Raw genomic sequence first — 21,454 nt, forward strand, 5'->3', positions numbered from 1 at the left:
CAAATGAGTCAGCTGCAGTACAACATTTCTCCATCCAATTTAAATTAAAATCACCAACCATAATAATTTCACAATTACTCTGTGAGGATGCACCAGGGACTTGCCCCTCGAGAAGGAAAATGTCAAGGACTGCAGGAGAGGCCCCTGGAGCAGGAGGGAGCGAGGAGCAGCCTCCGGCGTGACCGGCCGCTCCGCCCGGGCAGCAGGGAGCCCGGCGGGGTGCTCAGGCAGGCGGGGAGGCGGCGCCGGGTCCCCAGGTCCCCAGCCCATCTGGGCTCTTCCGGGAGCCAAAGGCCTCCGAGGAGCCGCACGGACCCCGTGCCACGGTGTGGTGCTCACCCCGGCACCAGCCGTCCTGGGCTGTCCCCGTTGCAGCTCCGCAGGGCGCGTCCAGCCTGGCAAGGGCGCAGCCGGTATTTATAAAGCAGCCGCAAAGGAGTAGGAGAGGGGAGTCCGCTCTTGTAGATCAATTTGTAATTTTTCTTTTTTGCTGTGGCAGGAATGTGAGGGATGCGAACATTAAATCCCCAGGAAAGTCGCCTCTGCGGCAGTCTTTAGTGGTCTGAATTATTAATGCGCGTACGGTTGTGCTACCCGCCGAACCGTACCAAAAATAAAGAAAGAAAGTCCCTGCGGTCTGCGCAGCGTTGCTCTGGGCTCGGGGCCTCCTCGGGACGGGGGTCTCGCCCAGCTTGCAGGCGGGCGGGTGGCGAAGCGGGGGACTGGTGGGGGGCACCGGCAGCTCCTCCTCCTCTTTTCGGCTGTGTCTTCAGCTGCCTGTGTTGCATACTGGAGATAATTAACGATCCATCCGCGCAGCGAGCGGAGGGCAAGAGAGCTCCGGCAGATGAATAATTTAACATTTTTGCAGAACTTTTTACCTGCGCGGAACGGCCCGGCGCGTGCTTCCTTGCGAGCTGCCGCAGCTCCGCGCGCCCTCGGTGGGGGCTCTCGGTGCTGCCGGCCGGGGCAAGGGTGGCCTTTCAGGAGCAGGTTCCTCGCCTGGCAGCCGTGAAAGAGCTCCTGCCTGATGCGGGGGGAGCCTTTGGATGAGTTTTGATGTAAAAGGGTCAGGCGCCGGCGAGCGAAAAGCCGAGAGACGTTTATTTCGCGCCGCAAATGCAGGGGTCCCTGCGCGGGTGCTGGCTGACGAGCAGCGATTGCTCGTGTGTTTCGGAGCAGCCGTCTCTTCGATGCACCTTTCCCGGGCTGGGGAACAGGGGGTTTTGTGCCGGGGCCACGTGAGAAATGCTCGCTGCCCGTTGCTAGAGGAATCGTAGCGTTTCCCCTCGGGAAGCTGAAGGGAGAAGAGACGCTCAGACGTGGCTCGTGTAACAGGTGGATTTATGGATTATTTGGAGCCTCTTGTGCTAATTTTGCAAATGCTGTATGTCTACAGGCTCTTAATAGTTGCATTCCCCACTAAGTGGATAAAGAATACGTCCCGCGGGGACTGGAGGCTTTGGGGAATAACTTATGCAAATCATCCAGTCTGGAAGCAGGCGGTGACGAGTTTTCAGCAGTTTCCCTCTCGGGACAGTGCAGACCCGCTTGGTGTGGTCCAAAGAGCCCAAAGGGACAAAAACCCGCAACCGGCTTGGCCCCGGGTGTGTGCGCCAAGGGCTGGGGAGGTACCAGAGGATAAAGAACGATGTGCTTCGCGAGGGCTGCCCCTCCTCGTCCCTCAGACGAGGGATGCTCATCCAAACGACGGCCCCCCACGAAGGATGGAGAGCCCGTGGGCGCGCGTGTCGCAGCGGCGGGAGCCGGTGCTGGAGGAGCTGTCCGTGCCGCCTGCCGCTTCCCTCCTCCAGACGAGCATCCCGCCCGCTCCCTGGCTCAAGATGTCTTTTGAATGTTAAGGCTCTGTTTTTATTGCCACTTTAGCTCTGGCTAAGAGGGAGAGCTCAGGCAGAGCCACAGCCCAGTTGGAGAGCAGGAGCTGAGGCGCTGAAAGCTGCATTATGAATGCAAGGTGTAGGGAAGAGAAATTATTAAACTCACAGATAGCAACAGAGCTTCCTTTGTGAGCGGTGGAGACGGGAAATTATGCTGAAGCAATGCATTGCAAATCACCCGCTGAAAGGCAGAGAAGGCCCTTTTATCCTCCGGGCCCTGAAGTTTCTCCCGTATCTTTGTATGCAGAGGCATTCCTTCAGGGGAGAAAGAGAAGCCAGCAATTTTGTGCCTGATTGGCAGGCTGTCCAGTGCCAATAAAGATATTTGTTTTTTCAGAGAAGCGCTCACAGACTGAAATCTCGCTCTTGCATTTTCCATTACAGAGGAAAATGAAACTTGGAAGGCGTTCTCCATTAGCGCTGCTTAGCCTCGGAGTAATAGCGGTGCTCCAGCGACCTGAAGGGAGGAGCGCTCCGCTCTGGCCCAGCAGCCAGAGCCAGACGCGCTGCGTGGCACGGGTGCAAAACTGCCGGGGCCCGGGGCGCGGCAGAGACTCCTCCATCAGCCTTAGCGTGCGGTTGTGGTCCCCGTGCCGAGGGGGCTTTGCCGACCTGCTCAGCCAGCACCGGGGTGGGCGGCAGAGCCGGGATGCTCCGCAGCAGCCGGGTGGGCGCTGGTGCTGGGGGCTGAGCCCGCCTGCTGCGGAGGGCGTTCTGATGGCCTGGGTACGGCGAGACGGCCCGAGGTCAGGCACAGCCGGGGACAACGGGATGGTCCCGCCGGTCCCCAGCACCGCGTCCCAGAGAGCGGGCTGGGGTGGGTGCGTGGTGCACGGCCACTAACTGGGCGGAGGACGTCTGTCCTCCTCCAAGGCTTTGCCAGCGTGACGTTGCTCTCGGGGGCGTTTTTAGTTTCTGTAGGGCGTGCAGGGCTCTGCTGTCGTTCCCCATCCAGGTGAGCCGTTGGTGCGGATGCACATCCTTGTGCCGGGCTCTGCGGCACGCGGGGCCTATCGGGGGCGCCCCGAGGGGCTCCTCAGCCCCCGGTCCCCTCCGCAGGCAGCGTGCGGGGCCCGGGCAGGGGCCGCCAGCCCCCCGGCTGCCCCCGCGCCCCTCTGCCGCTCTGGCTAGGCTCCGCGCCACCGGCCCCGCTCGCTGCCGATCCAAGGCAGAGAGGAGGAACAGCTGTTAACACAAATGCCTTTCTAATTTCTTCTTAACTCTCGCTCGGCATCTGCGTCGAACAAGCCCCCGCTCGGCTTGTACAGTGTTTAATTCTGGAACGGACTCAAAAGGCGCTTTGGAGCCGGGAGCGGGAGGGAAGAGCCTCTAAATCTTTAATAAGGCGCCGGGTCAGAACTTCTGCCGGGCTCCGTCCTCATCGCGTGGGGAGGAGAACCAGAGACGGGATTCCTTAATAACAAACACCTTTGCAGCAGCTCATTAAATCGCTGCATTTCTGAAGCACAGCAGGACACTTGTGTGAATAAATAGTGCAATCTCCCAGTCTGAAGTATTTTCACATCTGAATTATTTCCCCTGCATATGATCAGCTCCTGGCTTGGGATTTTTTGCTCCCCCATCTCTGCCACAAATGATTTTCGCTGATGAGCACAATTAACAAATGAGAGACAAAGTCGAAAAAACACATCTCCCCCCGCATCCTTCCTTTAATGTTTTACAGTTTAACAAATCGCCCATGAAAACGGAGCTGCTGATGATCTAAAGGCGCAGCTCTTCTCTCCCTCTTGCTGATTGTCTTTGTAGACGAGAAAATGCCAAAAAAAAAAAAAAAAAGAGAGAGAAAAGAGGGTGGCAAAAAAAAAGGAGGGTGGAAAGACAGACCCTCTTCGGGGTGTTTATCTGACCAGCGTGTTTGCTTCTTTCCGACTCACGTACGACGCCAATGAGAAGCCCTAAAGGTACCAAGAAACTGGGAGACACGGTGCAGAACCGACCGCAGAGGGAGGGGGGCGAACGCGCCAGGTGAGAGGGAAGTCTCCGGCCATCCGTGGACGTGAACGGGCGCCAGCGCCGAGCCAGGCCGCCCGCTCGGTGCCGGGGCTCCCCGGGTGCTGCTTCCCAACCACCCGCAGCCCCGCAGAGCTTTGCCGGCGTCTGCACGGCGGCCCCGCCGCACGCGGGCGCTCCCTGCTTTATACCCCTCCACGCCACCTTTCCTATAAAGCATTTCCAGCACGGTCTAATTACAAGGTAAACAAACGGGCCCTCCCTTCCAGTTAATTTATTAGGTAGCTTTATTACCAACAGGAGAGAGATGACACAGAAGGATATCGCATACCGTGTTGCTGGTAATTATTTTTATTACTTCACGCGAGTTTTATAGCGGTAGCAGGGAGAGTTTTGAGTTGCCGCTTCCCGTTTCGGTGTAATTAATGTTCCCGGCGCGCCGTGGGCAGCCGAGCAGGGATGGCCGGGGTCAGGCATTTCGGGCCGCGCTGGGCCGGCGCCAGGAGAGGCGCTCTGCGGTCTGGTCCAGCCAGCCTGCTGCCTGCACCGTGCTGCCTGCACCGTGCTGCCTGTCGAGCAGGGACCAGGGAGGGAGGGCAGCAGCCCAAAGGCGGCGCCTCCACCCCAACCTCCGGTGCAGCCACAGCGACGTGAGGACCGAGGGGCTCATCCCGCGCAGACGCCGTCACCTCTGGACTTGTTTCCTCCCCCACCGGCTGGCCAAGCTCCCTGGTTGCAAAGCAAACCACTCGTATCGGCAAAGAACTCCTCGCTGCTCCAAAGAAAATGAAGGTATATAAACGTCTCTCGGAAAGACGGCGAATTCCCGTAGTCTTCTCCAGTGAATTTTGCTTCTGTAAATCTCTCCCTCTCTCTTTGCGTGTGCTAATTGGTCTTAGCATTAATTAATCCGATTTCATTATATTCTCCTTAATTTGTCAAGATATCATTTCTTTATTGGGCAAAGAAACGCTTTAGAGGATTGTCATAACTGGAATAATTCCCCCCTCCCCTTCTTTAAAGTTACCGAGAGAAGTTGTTATCAATTAAGCTGATTTGCACAGACATTAGGGTAATCGTTTTAGTTTAGCCAAATCTGCGAAAATTTACGTAGCAAATTGACCTTCCACATTTTCACCTAAACATAGAAAGCGCAAGAGAGACTTGCGCTACCATTGATAACGAAACGGAGTTTATTTTGCATGGTTCTCTTACTAAGAGAGGTCTAATTAGACCAAGTAATTTTTTATTTCGTCCGTAATTGCAAAACAAATAAGCTCTTTGGCAGTTCCTTCCCTTTCCTTTGCCGGTGTCACGTGGATGGGGAGCGTTCACAGGAAAGTCGCGTTCTCCTTATTAAGCCGCGTTTGATCTCCGCGCGTCCTCCCGTCCGAGCTGCTTTGGTTTCTTCGAGGCGTCTTCTGCCGGAGCTGCTGAGGTTCCTGCATCGCCCAGGGACCGCCAGCTCCCGGCCTCCAGCTGCCGAATTAGGAGGGCAGAAGGGGGAAGGCAGGCGGCGGCGTGCAATGCCGCCAGCGGGAAGGGGAGCGCCCCAGGGGTGACAGCCTGGCTGCTGCCAAGGGCATCTGCTTGGCCCACGCGTGGGCTGGCGCGAGGCGGCGGAAAATCAGCCTCTCGGACCGCTAACCGAGCGGACCTCCTTCCCCCCGCCACCATGCTTTTTTGGCCTTGAGTGTTTTTAATGGCAGCCTTCATGGCTTGATGGAGGATTTTACACTAATGCAAGGCATTACCCAGTTAATTTGGCCAGAATAGAGTGTAATTTTGCACGGTCAAAGTCATTGCTACTTGAGCTAAAAGTTCCATTACGGTGCGCTGCCCACCTAGCGATTTCAGAGCCCAGAGAGATAAGTAGCGTTTTATTAATGGGTGTCCTCGGGAGCTTATTGAAAGGATGGCTCCTCGTCTGCATCCGAGATGAACGGGGGAGAGGCGCCAAGGCAGCGAGGGATGCGGGTAGGTGCCTCTCCGACGTGCCGGGGCGGGGGGGCTGGCCACGACGCGCTCGTGGCAGCGAGCACGCGGCACCTCTCCTGCCCGGGGACTCCTCCGTCCCCCGGGGTCCCCGTCAGCGAGGGCGTTGCGCAAGGACGTTGTTATGCCGAGCGCTGAATAAACACAGGACAAAGAAGTCGGCTCCTCTGATGGTGCGTATTAAACGATCCTCTTTGACCGCTGGTGCTGGCCGGGGCTCCCCAGCCTCTCGCGAAGCCGGGGCTCGGAAGGGGCTGTGCTGGGCAGAAGGACGCCCTCTCCCACGGCGGGCCCGAGCCGCCCAGGGTTTGCAGGAGCAGGCGCTTGTCCCTTCAACGTGCCGTTTGTTCGGGTTTGCGGTTCTCCTGTATTCTCTCCCGCCATCCTGCTGCAAAACAAGGCACGCAGCAAAGCGAACCAACCGTGCGCAAATCGTCCCGATTCCCGACTTGTGAGCGGAGGCAGCTGTGACCAACTCCAGCGAAATACCTTGCGCCTGGGCTACAAAGCCCGGCTAATCTCCCCACCGGCCCGGAGCGGGTCCTTCCCCGTCGCTCGCCTGCGCTGCCAGAGCAGGGAAGGGGGATAAGGCTTCAGAGCCGCTACAAACGCTTCGGAAAAGGCTCTGCCACGGTAGCGAGCAGCTGGTGCGGCTAATCCATTTTCCGAGCGCATTTGCAGGGTACGTAATTGAGAGTTCTGTCAAGGGGGGAAGCAAAGCAAACCATTAGACTTGTTTATAACATTCTGGCTAGTGTAACACCCGCGCAGGACCTCCTTTTCCCGTGAAAGGCATTAAGGTGATCCTTCGGCAACGTCCCTGGGATTTCCCGATGGTGCCTGCATGGCGTTAATTTTGAGTAAATATCTGCGATTCCCTTTGCCGTATAACTGAGCACAGCGAAGGGATCCTGCAGGTTTTGGGGGGCTTGTTAACCACTAGATCAATTCAGAGGATGATCCTTTTTGAGTTCCCTTCTCTCATTTCCAGTGTCTCTCTTTAAAAATCTGCTCTGTTCAAATGAAGCAAAGCCGAGGCGTGCGTGTTCAGCCCCGCAGAGCTCAGCAGCGCTTTGCTGGCTTACGCTGCCGGAAAATCTGCCCTAAGCCTGCCCGACGCTGTAAGGGGAGCGGCAGGGCTGCAGGGACGAACCCAAGGGCGGCCTGTGGCCGTCCAAAGAGGTTCGCCGGGCTGAGCGAGGGAGGATGCTCGCGGGAACCCGGCTCCGAGCAGCCTGTCCCTCCCAAGCTTTGTAGATGGCTTCTAGACAGCGAGGCTGGCACGGCGAGCTGGCTTTCCCTGCCTCCTGTCCCAGGGACCGGCCGGTGGCACAAGCCCTGCAAGGCCGAATGTCCGCCTTGCCGGAGCGTGCGGGGAAGGAGCGGACACCTCTGATGTCCCCAGCATTGGGGCTGAGTCAGCGGAGCCGGAGGCACCCGGCAGCCAAGCCCTGGTGGGAGCACAGTCACCAAAACATGAGCAAAGACACAGAGCAGGGCGGGAGCGGCTGAGTAATTCCCTCCAGCCCCAGGCAGCCGCCTCCTCCTCGGAGGTGGCAGCGGCGAGCGTGCTGCCAAGTTGCATGCGTCGTACATGCCCGTTAACTTGGTTGCTCAATAAAAAATGCACAGTTACCGCAGCGCCCGAGCATGCCGCCGCACGTGGCTCCTCTCTCGGCGAACTGCTTCTTGCAAAGCCAACAAAGAAATACTGACCGGGGCTGAAATCAGCCCCGCCCTGGCCTGCAGCCAAAGCGATGCTTTTGTTTAAGCCGAGGGACGCTCCGTGGGTGCTGCGGGCACGCAGGGCACCGCCGTGCAGCACTGCTGCCTGCGACCGCGCGAGGGAAGAGCCAGCACGTGAGAAAACACCTATTTCTGCTTTAAAAAATCTAGCCACAGTCTCTAATTTGTCTTTAAGACACATCTAGCACCAAAACGAGCCCAGTCGACACCTCTGAATGAGGTCTGGCAGCCGCCTCCCCGCGGGGTCGCACCTTGCCACGGCCGAGGCAGGCGGGGAGAATCGATTTGGGGGGGCGGAAAACTGGCAGTACGCGAAGCCGCGCGCGGAGCCGACGGAGGGGCGCGTTCAGGGCTGGGTCCCGAGGCGCGCGCCAGCCGGCGGCGCGGGCAGAGGGGTGCTCAGCCCCTCTTGCAGCAGGAGCGTCTCCGAGCTGCCGGGTGTTCTCAGCCTGCCCCACGCGCCTATGGACTTGCCTAATGACGGCGTGAAGGAGGCGAGGTGGGCTCCTGCCTGTCTAACTGTCAGGGAGGATGAGTTCGCTGTGAGTCAGAGGCAGAGCCGGGGAAACGGTGCAGGAGAAAGGGAATCATCTGTGCCAGGCTTGATCAGAGGGGCCAGGCGCTTTACATTTTTTCCAAGGTGCTGTTCCCCCGGTCGCCCGAGGCTAAGCGCAGCGGGATGGCGAGGAGGGTGCTCGTCAGGCTGCCTTGCCTCCCAGGCACTGTCTTTCACTCCGCTGGGCCCTGGCACTGCCGTGCCCTGCACCTTTTCCTCCCCGGCATCTCACCGGGGCAAGTCCTTGCTTTGCAAGCTATTCGCGTCTTCCTTGCCATTATTAATAACAATAATTGCGATATTATTATTTTCGGCAGCAACGCGAGTCCTTCAGCTGTGCAAAGGCTGGAATTTTTTTCTTCGGGAAGGATCCAGGAATCCTCCACCTACCCGTGTAGTATTTCTTGTGCCTGGTTAAAGATCATTAGAGCCTTTGTTGGTGGAGCGGACTGACAAGGGGAGTAGATTAGTATTAGAACACCCTGTCAAAAGTGGTGAAAAGGCTGGATTGATTTTAGAGGAAGTTTAGTCAGAGTTGTGTGTAAAGCCCTTGGGGGGTTACACTGCAGTGAATCAATCTCCTATATTAGCAAGTCCCTCTGGGAACAGAGTCAGCTTCACTGTTTATTACAGCCAAGGCTGCATATAATAGATATGGCATTCGCTTTCTCCTCCTCTCCTCTCTCCTAATTCGCAACTTGAAATCGCAGCCGCGCCGATGAGCGCCCGAGACGCTGGGGTTCCCGGCCCCCGCAGAGGCCCCTGCCCCGGTCCCCCCTCCCCGGGCGCTGCCCAAGGGATGCGGTTGCCGAAGGGCAGGCTGCCGCGCCGCCCTCCTCCCCGGGCGAAACTCCTCCTAGGGCAGCCGCACACCTCCTCTTTGGGGATCGGCAAATATCGTATTCACCGCGGCAGCTTTCACCCTGGTACCCAGGTAACAAAACGAAAACACGTAGGACGATATCACAGGAAGCTTTTGCAAACGTTAATTAACGGACTCCCACAACGCTTACGTTAAGAGAGTTTTTGGCAACCCTTAAACAGAGAGAAAAGGCCGCATTCGGAAGCCGTGTGAGCCAGATATCTGCGCGCTCCGTTAGGCCTAGTCGCGTGCAATTACTGCTGTGCGTAAATCAGCAGAAGGGGAATAAAGACGTTGCAGGTTACATGCCAAGAAGCTGTTAAGTCAGGGCAGGGGGCGAGGGCCCTTGCCTCCCAGCCTCGTCTTCCTCCTGGCTGTTGTTGTGCCAGCACCTGCGTGCAGAGAGAAACCTGCTTTGGGGAAGACTGGGAGCCTCCGCATCCCGGTCACCCCTGCCCGGTGCCCGAGCCGGGGGAGCCCCCGTCTCCCTGCGCCCCGCTCCGTTCCTGGGCTCCGCACACGTGCAGAGCTGCCGGGGTGAGCGCGGGCACCGCGTGGCCACGTGCACAGCTAAGTCTAAATATGTCAGTGGAATCTGTGCTGGCTGGTGTAAGTTAAACCAGCGTGAACTAACTTCAGCCTTCTTCCGCTCTGGAGTCGTACCGCATTGAGCCAAAAGAGGCCAAAAGGCAGTTGCGCTGCGTGAAGAGACCGTGGCACAAAAGCTCCTTCGTTACCCACGCTGGAGCGGGCTGGCTCCGGCTGCGCGTGCCAAACGAGTTGTCTCTGTTGGTTGCCAGTTCCGTAAGCCTTCCTCGCGATGCGCGTCTCGGCATCGTGGGTTAGCAGCAGGGAGAAGGTGGTTCTGCGCCTCTGAAATGTGGCGTGCGGACACGGGGGCGCAGAGAGCCAGCGCCTGCGGATGCGCGAGAGCACCTCTGCCAGCATCCCACCGCGGCGTGCCTCCTGCCCTGGGCAGCAGCTCCCGGGGTGGGGCGAGGGAAGGGGGAACGGCGGCCGGCTGTGGGCTCTTCCCAAGGGCCCCATTTTACGTGACGAGGCGCGTCCCTCCGGGCGCCCGGGGGTTGCTGAGCCCTTGCCCCCCAGGGCACGCAGCCGGCTCAATGCTGGCTGTCCCCCACCTCGACGTGCTTCCCGCCCCAGCCGCGGCGCCAGGGAGGGTAACTGGCCAGCTGGGGAAGCTCTTGCTGCAGAGGAAAGCTGTAAATACGTACATTCTCACCTTGAACATCTTTGTTAGCGGACGTCAATATTGCCTTAGCGTAGCCACTGCCTTCTGGCTGTTTGCTTTCTGCCTGGCTTTGCTGGGCTCCCCTCTCCCCGCCGTGTGAGGGGCTGCTGGACTTTCCCTGCTCCTGCCCGTTACAGGTTTGCCGAACACCACACCGGTTTTGCACGGGGATACAAACCGGAGGCTCCTCCCGGAGCTTTCCATAGGAAATAAAGTGCGTTAGCGAATTTTACAGTTAAATGTCTTTTTCAAAGACCTGCCTCTGTGCCAGGCAACGCTGAGCGGTGGGCACCCGACCGCAGCTGTCCCGGCCCTCGGCTCTGCTGCTCCCTTCGGAGGTTTCCCTCCCCGTGCTGGTGCGGAGGGGCCCGCTGCACACTTGGAAGGCTCCCGGGAAGCATCCCAGCGGAGACGCAGCCCGAGGCGCGTGCCCGCCATCTAAAAATAAGCCGGTGGTTCCCCGTTGGCGTGCACGCGCTTGCACGTACACAGCCTTCCTGCGCGGCGCTTAACAAGCCGGATAATTTTCATTCTTCCTCCTCCGTTGTCACTTCCTTCGCTTTTTATCCGCGCAACAGAAATTCCTTCCCGCGCCCCCCATCCTCTTCTTTCACTAACGCTCTTCACTTTCAAATGCTAATAATCCCCAGCACTAAAAGGCTTAGAAGTGGTTCAAGATTGTTTGATCTTTGCCCTGTGATCTACTTTCATCTTTCAGCTTTCAAATGTTACTTTAGGTTTTCCTTAACCTGTTAATACGCTTGGTACTCACAGGCGTGCACTTTTGCGTGTTTTGCATCCAGTCTGCCCAAGGTCTAATGAAGACGGGGAAAGCGAAGCTTCTGGACATCAGCTTTTCCGAGCGGTTGGTCATCCACTGTGCCGAAGGCAGCGGGGAGTTTTAATCTCCTCGTGCATCGGTGTTTCAAGAGGTGTTGCCCGGCCGCCCCAAGGCCGGGGGACGTGGTCTTACCTGCTGGGGTGGGAGATGCTGGGGGAACGGGGACGGCCCCGGACACAGCCCGGCCCTCTCCTGGGGAAGGCAGCAGGTGGGGAGCGGGGCTCCTCCTTCCCCTTTTGCAATTACGCCTCCGGAGAGACGGGCTTTGAAACCACCGCTTTGTTCCGGAGCTCCTCCGGACTGCCTCGTCCTTGTCAGAGCGGCGGTAGAGACACCAGAGCTCCCTCGAAGCTGTTATAACTTCATCTGGCCGGCCAGCCAGCGCCCCTGCCCTCGCCGAGAGAGGAAGCCAGAGCGCTAGGCCATTTTCAGACATTAGGGAACGCAATAAATCAGAAAGCAGAAGTTATCGAGTGCTTCGCTAACGGACGTTTCCTTCCAGGGCATCCCCTCTCGGGCTCCCCAGGGGTCTCGGCGGCTGCTTTTGCAGGGGGAAGCCAAGGGGAGCCTTGCCAAGTCCTGATCTCCGCTGGAAAACGTGCTGAGGAAGGAGGATACGAGGTGAGAGGAAGGCACCGGCCCCGTGACAGAAGGCAGCCCTTCCGCGTGCCGTCGGCTGTGCCGCAGCCGCCGTGCCGGCAGGGTCCCGGCACGGCCTGCCAGCGCGTCGCCTGCTCCTGCGGCCGGGCAGCGCCCGCGCCCATCCCCTCTGCCTCGCCTCTGCTGCGGGAGCCCAAACGGCAGCGCGTCTCCAGGAGAGGCAAACTGTTTAATATTTAAACTCAAGCAGCCCCGGCAAAGCTGCTTTTCTTTCTTTTATTTATTCTTTTAATTAAATGCCAATTAGAAAGGAAGAGAGGAAAAAAAAGGCATTAAACACTTAAATACACACTACACCCAGGTTGCTCGAAGTTGCTACGAGCTAATTAGCTACTTAAGCGATCATTTGAAATTCCATATCAAACAATTCATAATCTGCCACGAAACCGGCAGCTAGCAAGGAGAAGCCCTCAGCCTCCCTTGCAGCCAGTGGGCAGTGCCCGCGGGGCCAGGACCGCCTTCGTTGCCCGGGCACCCGGCGCGGCGCCGGGCTTCGGCTGAAGACCTCTCTGCCGCCTTTCCTGCTGCCGCGGGCCCCCGTGCCCCCGTACTGGGGGTGGGCAGCGCGGGCACCGGCGCTGGGATGCGAGGTTACGGGTCAGGACCTGAGCGCCCAGGGCCCGTTCGGGAGTCTCGTCCATCGCCCCGCAGGAGAGCGGCACGTAGAGAGCAATTCGTTCATTAGAGGCAGCCATTCAGCCTCCACCGCCATCAATTCGGCAGCGCCTGCGCTGCCTGCACATCCGACAGCCTCTTCCACTCCCTTCTGCAAGATTTGTTCGTTATCGATGCGGCTCTCGCGTGGCACGCAGGGGAGCTTTCGGTGGCTCCTGGAGGGGCAGGCACGCTGCAGGAGACGCCGGCCAGCCTCACGGGGAGCTGGCAGGGAGCTCTTCTCCTCCTTTTTTCCCCGCTCTTCTTTTCGCTAGCCGAATCAGTCTCTCTGCGTGCAGAGCCAAGAGGAGCGGGCCGGCCGGTGCGCGCAGACGCGGCAGCACGTGGGGCCGGGCCCTTCGCGCGCCCTGAAGTCTGGTCCCTCTCTCAAGCCGCGGCACCGGGAGCCGGGCAGCTTGCGCTGATCTCCGCTCCTTCCGAGCCTGGCAAACGGCAACACCGGCTCCTAAACGGCAGTCCTTAAGGACCGAACCGCCAGTGAGCCCAAATATATCCGTTTAGAGATGAGGCGGGGCGGTTTTCAAGTACATCAGCTGCTGCCCGAGGATGACCTCCTGATGTTCTGCGTTGTTTTTCTTTGCTGCTGGTGTGGGAAGCTGCTTTTCCAGCAGCCCCTCCCCTTGGGAGCGGTGGGATGGGGCAGGGAAGGAGCTGAAGCTGCTGGACTCGCAGCCCAGGTCGTGGCCCTAAGCTAAGCTGGTTTTTTCTCCCGTTAGGAAAAAAAAAAGCCAGAACGTGGAAAGACATTTTTTTAATGCCCGTTTGCCCTTCCCCTGCTCGCCTGCCCACCCGCCTGCGGGAGGGGTGCCGGGGCAGAGCACAAAGCGCCAGGAGCCAGGGCAGCGTGCAGAGCTGTTTATTAGTATTCGCACGCGCGCTAATAAGAAAACAGCATTTCAAACTTCAGCCCTCATTTGCCTGCTCCCAAACAGCAAAACAAAGCGAGCGAGAGGCTGTGAAGGGAGAGCATGTTCTAAATGCGCCAGGGAGAATTCAAAGGCGCTTTAAAGTGGGGATGTGGTCTGGGGAAGAGTCTGTTTTCAATGCAGATTTGTTTTTGTTTGAATTAGCTGATGCTTATTTTAAGCTCCTGTGGCACGTTGTCATCTCTGGATTGCCTGTTTTCCCGTGCCAAAGTCAACCTTAATTTCTCCCCTCCTTTCAAGAGGGAGCCGTGATTTTCCCTCTGCTGCACAGAGCATCAGATGGGCAGGACGGGCCCAGCTTCTCTAAGTAATGCTGACAAGATTACCTACTGATTGCCGGAGTAAAATGTTGCATTTCAACTAAAGCCCGGGCAGATGGCGGAGGAAAGCACTGGAAACTTGTCTCTAATTCCTAGTGAAGGACAAACCTCGCGGGGGCCAAAGCAGAAAGACTTTGGCCGCTTCTCTAAAGCTGATCCGGTGATCCCACGCCTCCGGAGCCGCACGGGCTGCAGCCTGCCCCACGTCCCGGCAGCTGCCCGATCCCCTCTGCCCCGGCAGCGTGGGGGCTGCTCCGCTGGAAAAGCCCACCGCTTCACGAGAGAGGGAAAACGGGTCCAAGGATGCGACGGCGAGAGTTTTCTGGTCGAGCGGCGTCGGCTGTCGCCCTGGCGGCCATCGCGTGCCGTGGCCGGGGTGGTGGGTGCCGCACCGAGACCGCCCGCCCCCCGAGGTCTGTGTCCTGGGTACGGGGGGCACCTGCACGGGTGCCAGCCTCCCGGGACCGACGCGGGCTGCAGCGGCCGAGCCGCTTGCCACCGAGGGTTCTGCCCGCGGGACGGAGCAAAGGCTGCCTCCCGCCCCGAAAGTCGGTGGAGGTCGCGGCACTGCCTTCAGCCAGAGCCAGGCGGGCTGAAAGCGGCCCGGATCTGCAGACCCAGACAGAATCCAGTCCAAAGGATCCAAAATTAGCTAATTAGCTAATTAGTTTCTTATTAGCAGCTAACGGCCAGAAACTTCACTGGCATCTGTTGCCTTCGCTGGCAGATTGGGCGGCTGCTGAGGAAGCTGGATCCGAAGGAGGGCTTCAAAGGCAGGGTCTCCCGCGTCCGCGCTGCTCTGCCTGCCGCCCTCTTGCTCCCTCTGCCCCCGGCCCTGATACCGCTCTGGTTTTGTTTTTCTACTTGTCACCAGCGCCTTTGAAGATGGGCACTTAATAAATTATTGAAGGCGATAAGTAAAGCTCTTGATCTTTCCTCGAGCTTGCCCCAAGACGCTCTTCTCCTGTGTTTCAGTTGCTCGCCTGTGTCATTCCTTAGCCTGCTCTGTTCCCCATCGCGCTTTCATCCTGCCGGATCTGCTCTTCCTTAATCACCGCCGAAAAGGTGTGAGGCGTGGGAGCGGCTCCCCGCAGGGGCCGGGGGACGAGGACGGGGTCCAGGCCCACGCGCGTCCCTCGGCGCGGCTCGGCCCTCCCCAGGCTCCTCCTGGCCCTCGGCAAGATCGCTGCCGGTCCTGGGGGGCTGTCAGTCCCTGGGATTTCAGCTCAATCATTTCTGAAACGGGGAGCTGTAGCTAAACTGCCTTTGCGGTTTAACAGGATTTTTCAGAGCCTACACAGCAGAGGCTAGGGCTGTTCATCACCTGCTGTTGTAATCTGCCCCGTTAAGCCTCCAGCTCTGTACAGAAAGCTTAACTTTGCTTTGCTTATTTGCCGGCTCTGTTCCCTCGCATCCGGCAGCCACATTTCAGGGAGGAAAAGTTAATCTTTTTTTCCCCGGACTCCAGACAAAGGCATTTCAAATGAGACACAAATTGCCGATGAAATTACCGGCTTTGAGCCTCAGCTGGGAAAGGCCCACTGAAAAGAGTCCCCACCAAGGGGAAGAAAGTCATCGGCACGAGATGCCCGGGCCTCGCGCGCCGTGTTTCTGCGTCTGATCCGGGGCGTAGTCGTGGATTAAACAAAAAACAGCCGAAGAGCAAAGCGCGGGACGTGACTCGCGCAGCTCGGAGAAGGAGCAGCGGCTGCGGCTTGGAGCCTGGGCTGGGGGGACACCCGAACCCCGGCTTTCCTGCCTCCGTCTCACGCCTCGGTACCGCCAACCACACCGGAACCAGCTCCCCTGCCCGTCCCCCTGCAAAGCTCGGTGGGCACGGCCGTGGCCGAGCATCCCCGGGACGCGGGTGGGCCCGCTGCGTCCGGCATTGGCCCGTGGAGCCCTCTCGCTTCACTAGCTCTCGCTATAAGCGCCGGCTCAGAAGATAAATGTACGACTTAACGTGGAGGTATGCTCTCTGGTGAAACTGAAAAGTTATAGATGTTGGCTTTGTAGCTTTATGAAAACGCTTTCTTACGGAACCTGAAATGACCAAGATTAGATTGAATTAGTACGTACAGGTTTTTAATAAAGATTTCTGGCACAAGCATTTCATAAAAATGCAAATCTCAGCTGAGATTTATAATTAGTAGCGATATGTGCGGAGCTAACAAATTATCAGCGCAGCCGAGCTCTCCACAGATAATTGCACGGGGCTGCGCGCAGCATCCCGTCGCAGCCTCTGAACCTCGCGGGGAGCGCGGGGCGCTCCCGGCACCGCGGCGGCGCGTGGGAAGCCAGCCGGAGCTCCGCGGTGAAGCGGGACGCGTGGGGGTGTAGCAAAGCGCCTGGACCGTCCTCTGCCACCTTCCCTCGGAGCGGGAGGAGGAGGCAGGACGAAGATGGGCAGCGAGCCCCATGCCTCCGCACACTCCTTATCCTCCTGAGCTGCGGACGTTTCCGCGGGCGTGTGACCAGGACCTCAACATGCCGGGAGCTCCAGGCTGGCACGAGATGCGGAGAGCTGCGGCGGTCCAAGATGCGGTGGTCACATTCCCCCGCGACAATCGCTTTGGAAGAGAGGAGTTGGCACGTGTTGACTTTTACAGCATTTCACAGTTTCCTGAGGGTCCCGAAGTCCCCGACCCTGGACGCCACATCGAAGAGCTGCAAAAAAAATTGTTGCGATTGCTCTGAAGTTTTTTTGGGGAGGAGGTGAAGCGGGAAAGGGCAGGGAGCCTTTGGAGGAGGGCTACTCTTCTCCAGGCGGTCCTCCGCACGTCACGCTGCAAGGCTTCGTTTCTCTTCCCTTCTCTCTCTGCCGCTTCTGCTGGAGGCCAGGAGGAGACCCTGGTGGAATACTAACTCCGCGGTCGCCAAGCGATTATTTATTACAATCATTGCTTTCGGGTCCTTTGGCTCCTCTCTGTTAATTGGACTGCAGGGCGTAATAAACGTGACGGAAAGGGCCCAGGCACGCGAGGCGGGGAGCTGGGGCCGCTCCGGGGAAAGCGCGGAGGAGCAGCCGCGACGGGGACGGCGACCGTCACCGCTGCGTCCAGCCTCAGCTCTGAGCGAGGGGGCAGAGGGAGACCCCCTGGCCCGAAATGCTCACCCCGGGTCTGCCGGAGCAGAAGCCGCTGCCCCGCGTTACGCCATCCCGGAGCCCCCGGGGTGTACCCTCGCTCCCGTCCCGCAGGGCTGAACGGTGCCACGTGCATCCCAGGGCAGCGTGGGGACGAGTGGAAGCCGGGGCCCGAGGCAGAGCTGTCCCGCCCCTGCCCTGCGCTGGAGAAATATTAAGAAAGGAAGGAGAAGCGAGCTCATTTAAATGGCATTTGAATCCCCCCTGGGGACTCTTGCAGAAGCAGAATGTGAATAGCGCAGCTGAGCGCTGGGTCTAGAGCTGAGAGCAGCTCTGCTCCAACAGTTATTTAAAATTTAAACCCACAAATTAAACAGATTCTTCTTTATGATGATAGAGTCCACGTCCCAGGTCCCCGAACACCTCTCACTCCGAGCAGCGGCGCCTCGGGGACCGACGCCAGCTGAAAGATCGCTGTTCGCCAGCGGCTTACGGCTTTCGGCGGCGGCGCTCTCGTTTCCAGCCAGCCCCGCCGGTCTCTTTGGGTGCCCCGGCCGGGCGCTGAGCCGGGCGCTTGCTGCTCCCCGGGGCTTTGCCAGCAAAAGCTGCCGGCCTCCCCTCGCCTTCCCACCGCGCCGCTGTGGGGCAGGGGCGAGCTGGAGTCTCCGCCGACTTCTGCTTTGAGCTTTGGCTTCGTTTTTGAAATTATCGCTCAAAGCACAACCGCAGCGAGAGGAGACGGAGTCCTGCCATTTGTGTCGCAAAAGGAAACCTTTCTGTTTCTTTGTTCTTTAAAGGCTGCCTTTTCTCCTGCTGCTACCTGTTGCTCTGAAGGGGTTCGGTGAAAGGAAGCTTTGGGATGACACCACTGAAATTGGAAGCCCTGCAAGAACAGCAGGTCATGGGTGAGAAACGTAAGTGTCTTACAAAACGGGAAAAAAATTAGGCATCGTTAAGAGAGGCCAGCTTGCCTCTCTGCCGTTTAACGCTGCGGAGCAGCCTGGGCAGAACAGCGTTCCCTCCCGGCAGAGTCTCGCTGCTGCTCTGAAGCCGCGGCAGGGCGGGAGGCGTTTTTCCATTGACGCTTTTCCCTGCAGAAGACAGGGGGGTTCATTAAACAAAGAGGCTGATGAAACGTGTCTTTTTCCCTCAGATGTTCACGGTTTTGCTGCAGGAAGGCAAACACCACCGAACGCTTTCTCAGCCTACGTTATTCCAGTTCCAGCAGCCCGCGGACAATATTTCTGGGTTACCAGGGTCGTCTTTGGCAAAAACGCACCAGTCCTTTGTTCCGTCCTTGCTGTTTTAATGAGTTCGTGGGATTACTTAAAGGAACCCGACTCATTTCAGGACCTGAACTGGTCCCGTGCATGGGAAGGAGGCCGTCCATGCAGCACGCTGTCTGCCGAGCCCGGCAGCCTCAGCACCCTCCTCCTCCTCCTCCCCCGGGGCAGGCTGGCCCTCCCTCGCCGCTCACCAGCCCCCTCGCCAGCGCGGCCAGGGCCGGGCAGACCGACGGATCTTCAACCACCGGCAGGACCGGAGCGAGACTGGAGGCTCCCTGTGGCAGCGCCTGTCCCCGCAGGGGTCGGCGAGCTGGCGGGCAGCGTGGGATACCAGGTTAAAAAAAGACTCGGGTCTCGGCCCAGGTCTGCGACACGACGCGACGTAGGGCAAAAGGGAGAGAGGCAGAAAGAAGGCGGAAGAAAAGCTATTTTATTTCAGTGCAGAACTATCCACTTTAAATACCCTTTTTATTACATTATCTGCATAGTAATACTAATAATAGATCTTGTTGGCAGTTCTAATGAGGCTGGAGAATATAAAGTTTCCAATAAAGTTAATTGTTGCCTTTAATACTCTCATACATTTATACACGGTAAATCTTTAAAGAAAAAAACACTCATTTCTTTTCCATTAAACATTCAGGACTGGTCCCTCCTTTGACGGGCCAAAAGCACGTGCTCTGCCGGGCCGACGGCTCAACCCAAAAAGTCGCGTTACCACCGAGAAAACCTCCCTCAGAGGGCGAAGTGGGGAGCTGGGGGCGGGAGGAGGGGGGATTTTCTTTCTTTGGGGAGCGGGTTGACTCCTGCCTCGGATCTCTGCTGAAGCCAGTTTGTTTGCCCTGCGACGTTCTCCAGGGACCGATGCCAGCAGGTGAGCCTTTTTATTTAAAGCTATCTTAAAAAACAAAAAAAGAAGCAGGACTTTTCTCAGGGTGAAAATAAGCCCTTCAAGTTGACTTGCAACGGAGAGTTTCCGGGACTGCTGGAAAAGCGGCCGCCTGCTCACGCTGCTGCCGCTCCCCGCAGGCCGCTGGGGCCCGGGCCCTCCAGGGCGCGGACCCCGCTCCTCCCGGCCCCGCGCTCGCTGCGGGGTCCTCGGCTCACCCGTGGGACGCCGCTCCCCGGCGGAGCTCACGGGGGACGCCGCCACCGGCGGCGCCGGCGCTCCTAACAGGTGGTTGGATAATTAAGTGTGCTTTATGCACACAACACTTGTTTTGCTCGGTGTAATTGCAGATTCCACATAAATAATTCACATGGAATTATTACACTGAGGACATCACCCGCCTCCTCATAATTTGCTTAACTGAAATAGGCTCTTTCATCACTAGCGGTGATTTGCTTTAAGACCGTGTACGCACCATCCCTTACAGCTGACTTTGGTGGAGGTTACTGTAAATTTAATTAAGTTATGCAAATTGTTTGTCCACTCTGCGGTGGAAGGGCGTCAGGCCGCTGGACCGTGCAGTCGAGGGGCAGGGAACGGGGGCAGTAAGCCTGACGCCTCCGAAAGAAGCGGATAATTATTAACAATAAAATAATAATAGCGACCGACTTATGAACTTGTATGTCGTGCCTTCTCCTGAGGGTGGTTCTCGTGCTTTTCGCTGAACGCATACCTGGCACACCGCATCCCAGGCGGAGCTGGCGTCGCCTCGTGCCCTTATGGAAGGTGCCCATTTTCCACGGCGGTACCTTAGCCGTGCCAAGGCAGCGAGAGGCAGCACCTGCTGTTACCGTAGCGTTGAAATGTAAATGTACCACCGGGGCGCAGGAGCCGGGGGAGGTTAACAGCTTTCCTCCTGTGCGGTGTGCTGGAAACGGAGGTAAAGGATCCATCCTCGCCGCAGGCCAGCGTGCCAAGCGGTGGCGGGCAGGGAGCCCCAGGGGCAGCCCCGGTGCTGCTCCTGCAGGCAGGGAATGCTGGGAGGAGTTTGGGGCGAGCCCTGGGCAGCCTCCGGAGCCACTTGTAGATGGTGAGCGGTGCCATCGGGCCGTTTCAGAGCCCCGCAGCCTTCACGCGCACGGTCGTGAGCGTCCCTCCCTCCCGAGCATCCCGCTCCACTGCTGCCTTTGCGGGAGGCGCTTCTCCTCCCCCGCGAGGTGCCACCCAGGCTGGAGACTGGGACGGGAGCCTGAGCAGAAGGAGACCTGATCTGGCGGTGGCAGGCAGCCCAGGTGGGCGCAGCCCGCGGCTCCTTCCCGAGGCCGGCGAGCCGCCCCGGCACGCCCCGCTCCCGCGGCTGCGGTTGCCGTGGCATGGCGGCTGCTCGCCCCGATAAGGCAGACAAAGCGACGCTAGCTGCTCTTCGCTATTCAGGCGCGCTTGCCGAGATGAGGCTGGCAGCCGAGTAGAAAAGATTGCTCCAGCCCTTTCTCCTGCATTGTCTCCTCCTTTCGCCGCCTCTCCGTGCCGACTGCTGATCCACCGCAGCCGTATAAATGGTGTGGGAGAGCAACGCTCACTGCCCTGCCGCTCCTCCGAAACCGGGCTTGGGGGTCTTCCCAGTCTGGGGGGCGGCACTGGGCAGCCCGCGGGGCATCACCGTCCGCCGGTCCTGTGGACGCCCCAGGGCCGGGCTCTCCTCGCTGCCGGCGGGCAGGTGCCCGGTGCCTCCAGAGCACCGGGCAGCCTCTGAGGTGCTTCATGGGGCTTTGGGTGCTGCAAGCCCTCGCCAGCACCCAAGGACAGGGCTGTATATTGATAACGGCAGTAACTCCTGCCCCGGAGCGGGCGGAGAAGATGGACAGTTGCCTAACGCTCGCGGGAGGTAAATTGCCACGTAAGCACAAAAGGTTATTTTGACACGCGGCGGGTTTCTGGTGAGCGCTGCCGGCACACAGCCTCCGGCCGGCTCCGTCGTCTCCCCGGGCGAGGACGCGCGGCGGCAACAGTGACGTTAGCCTCTGCACCCCCGTCCTCGGGACGATGGCTCCGCAGGGATGATGGATGTCGCGGCCACCCTTCCTGGGTGCCGGCTGGTGACGGGAGGCCGTTGTTTATCGCCTCAGCCCTGATCCTTCCTCCCAGCCTCTGTTCCCATCACCCAGCCGCTGCCTCACCATAAACGCATTCCGCCGAGGGGCGGGCCGGGGGCCTTTCTGGCCAGCGTAAGAGGTGATGTAGTGACGACGTTCTCATGTACAGGCACGCAGGGGAAGACCGAGCGGGGGCCGGGCGAGAACGGGGGGGTGTGCGGCACAGCCCTGCCCCATCCTGGGCCCCACTGCTGTCCCTTCCGCCAGCGCGACCCAGGGGACGGTGACCCGTCCCGTCCCGCGGAGGGGTCCAGCTGCTCTCGGGCGTAACGTCAACAAGAGCTCACCCCGTCCGGCTAGGGAGATGAAATCACTCTACAAACATTAATTAAGAGTGAG

The 21,454-nt window shown here is 58.8% G+C and overlaps 1 protein-coding gene across 1 annotated transcript in view; it reads left to right on the top strand.

Annotated features, from left to right (window-relative positions):
- BUD13 (BUD13 spliceosome associated protein) overlaps positions 1-18,622 on the top strand; it is a 122,520-nt gene extending 103,898 nt beyond the window's left edge. The window contains exons 15-16 of the mRNA XM_087778437.1: positions 17,585-17,701; positions 17,941-18,622. The gene's annotated coding sequence lies outside the window, so the exon portion shown is untranslated. The remainder of the gene's footprint in view (positions 1-17,584; positions 17,702-17,940) is intronic.
- The last annotated feature ends 2,832 nt before the right edge of the window (positions 18,623-21,454 follow it).

Source organism: Nipponia nippon, unplaced genomic scaffold (genome assembly GCF_047370975.1).
Source record: "Nipponia nippon isolate SJK-2023a ecotype South Korea unplaced genomic scaffold, ASM4737097v1 scaffold_43, whole genome shotgun sequence".
Classification (NCBI taxonomy): Eukaryota; Metazoa; Chordata; class Aves; order Pelecaniformes; family Threskiornithidae; genus Nipponia; species Nipponia nippon.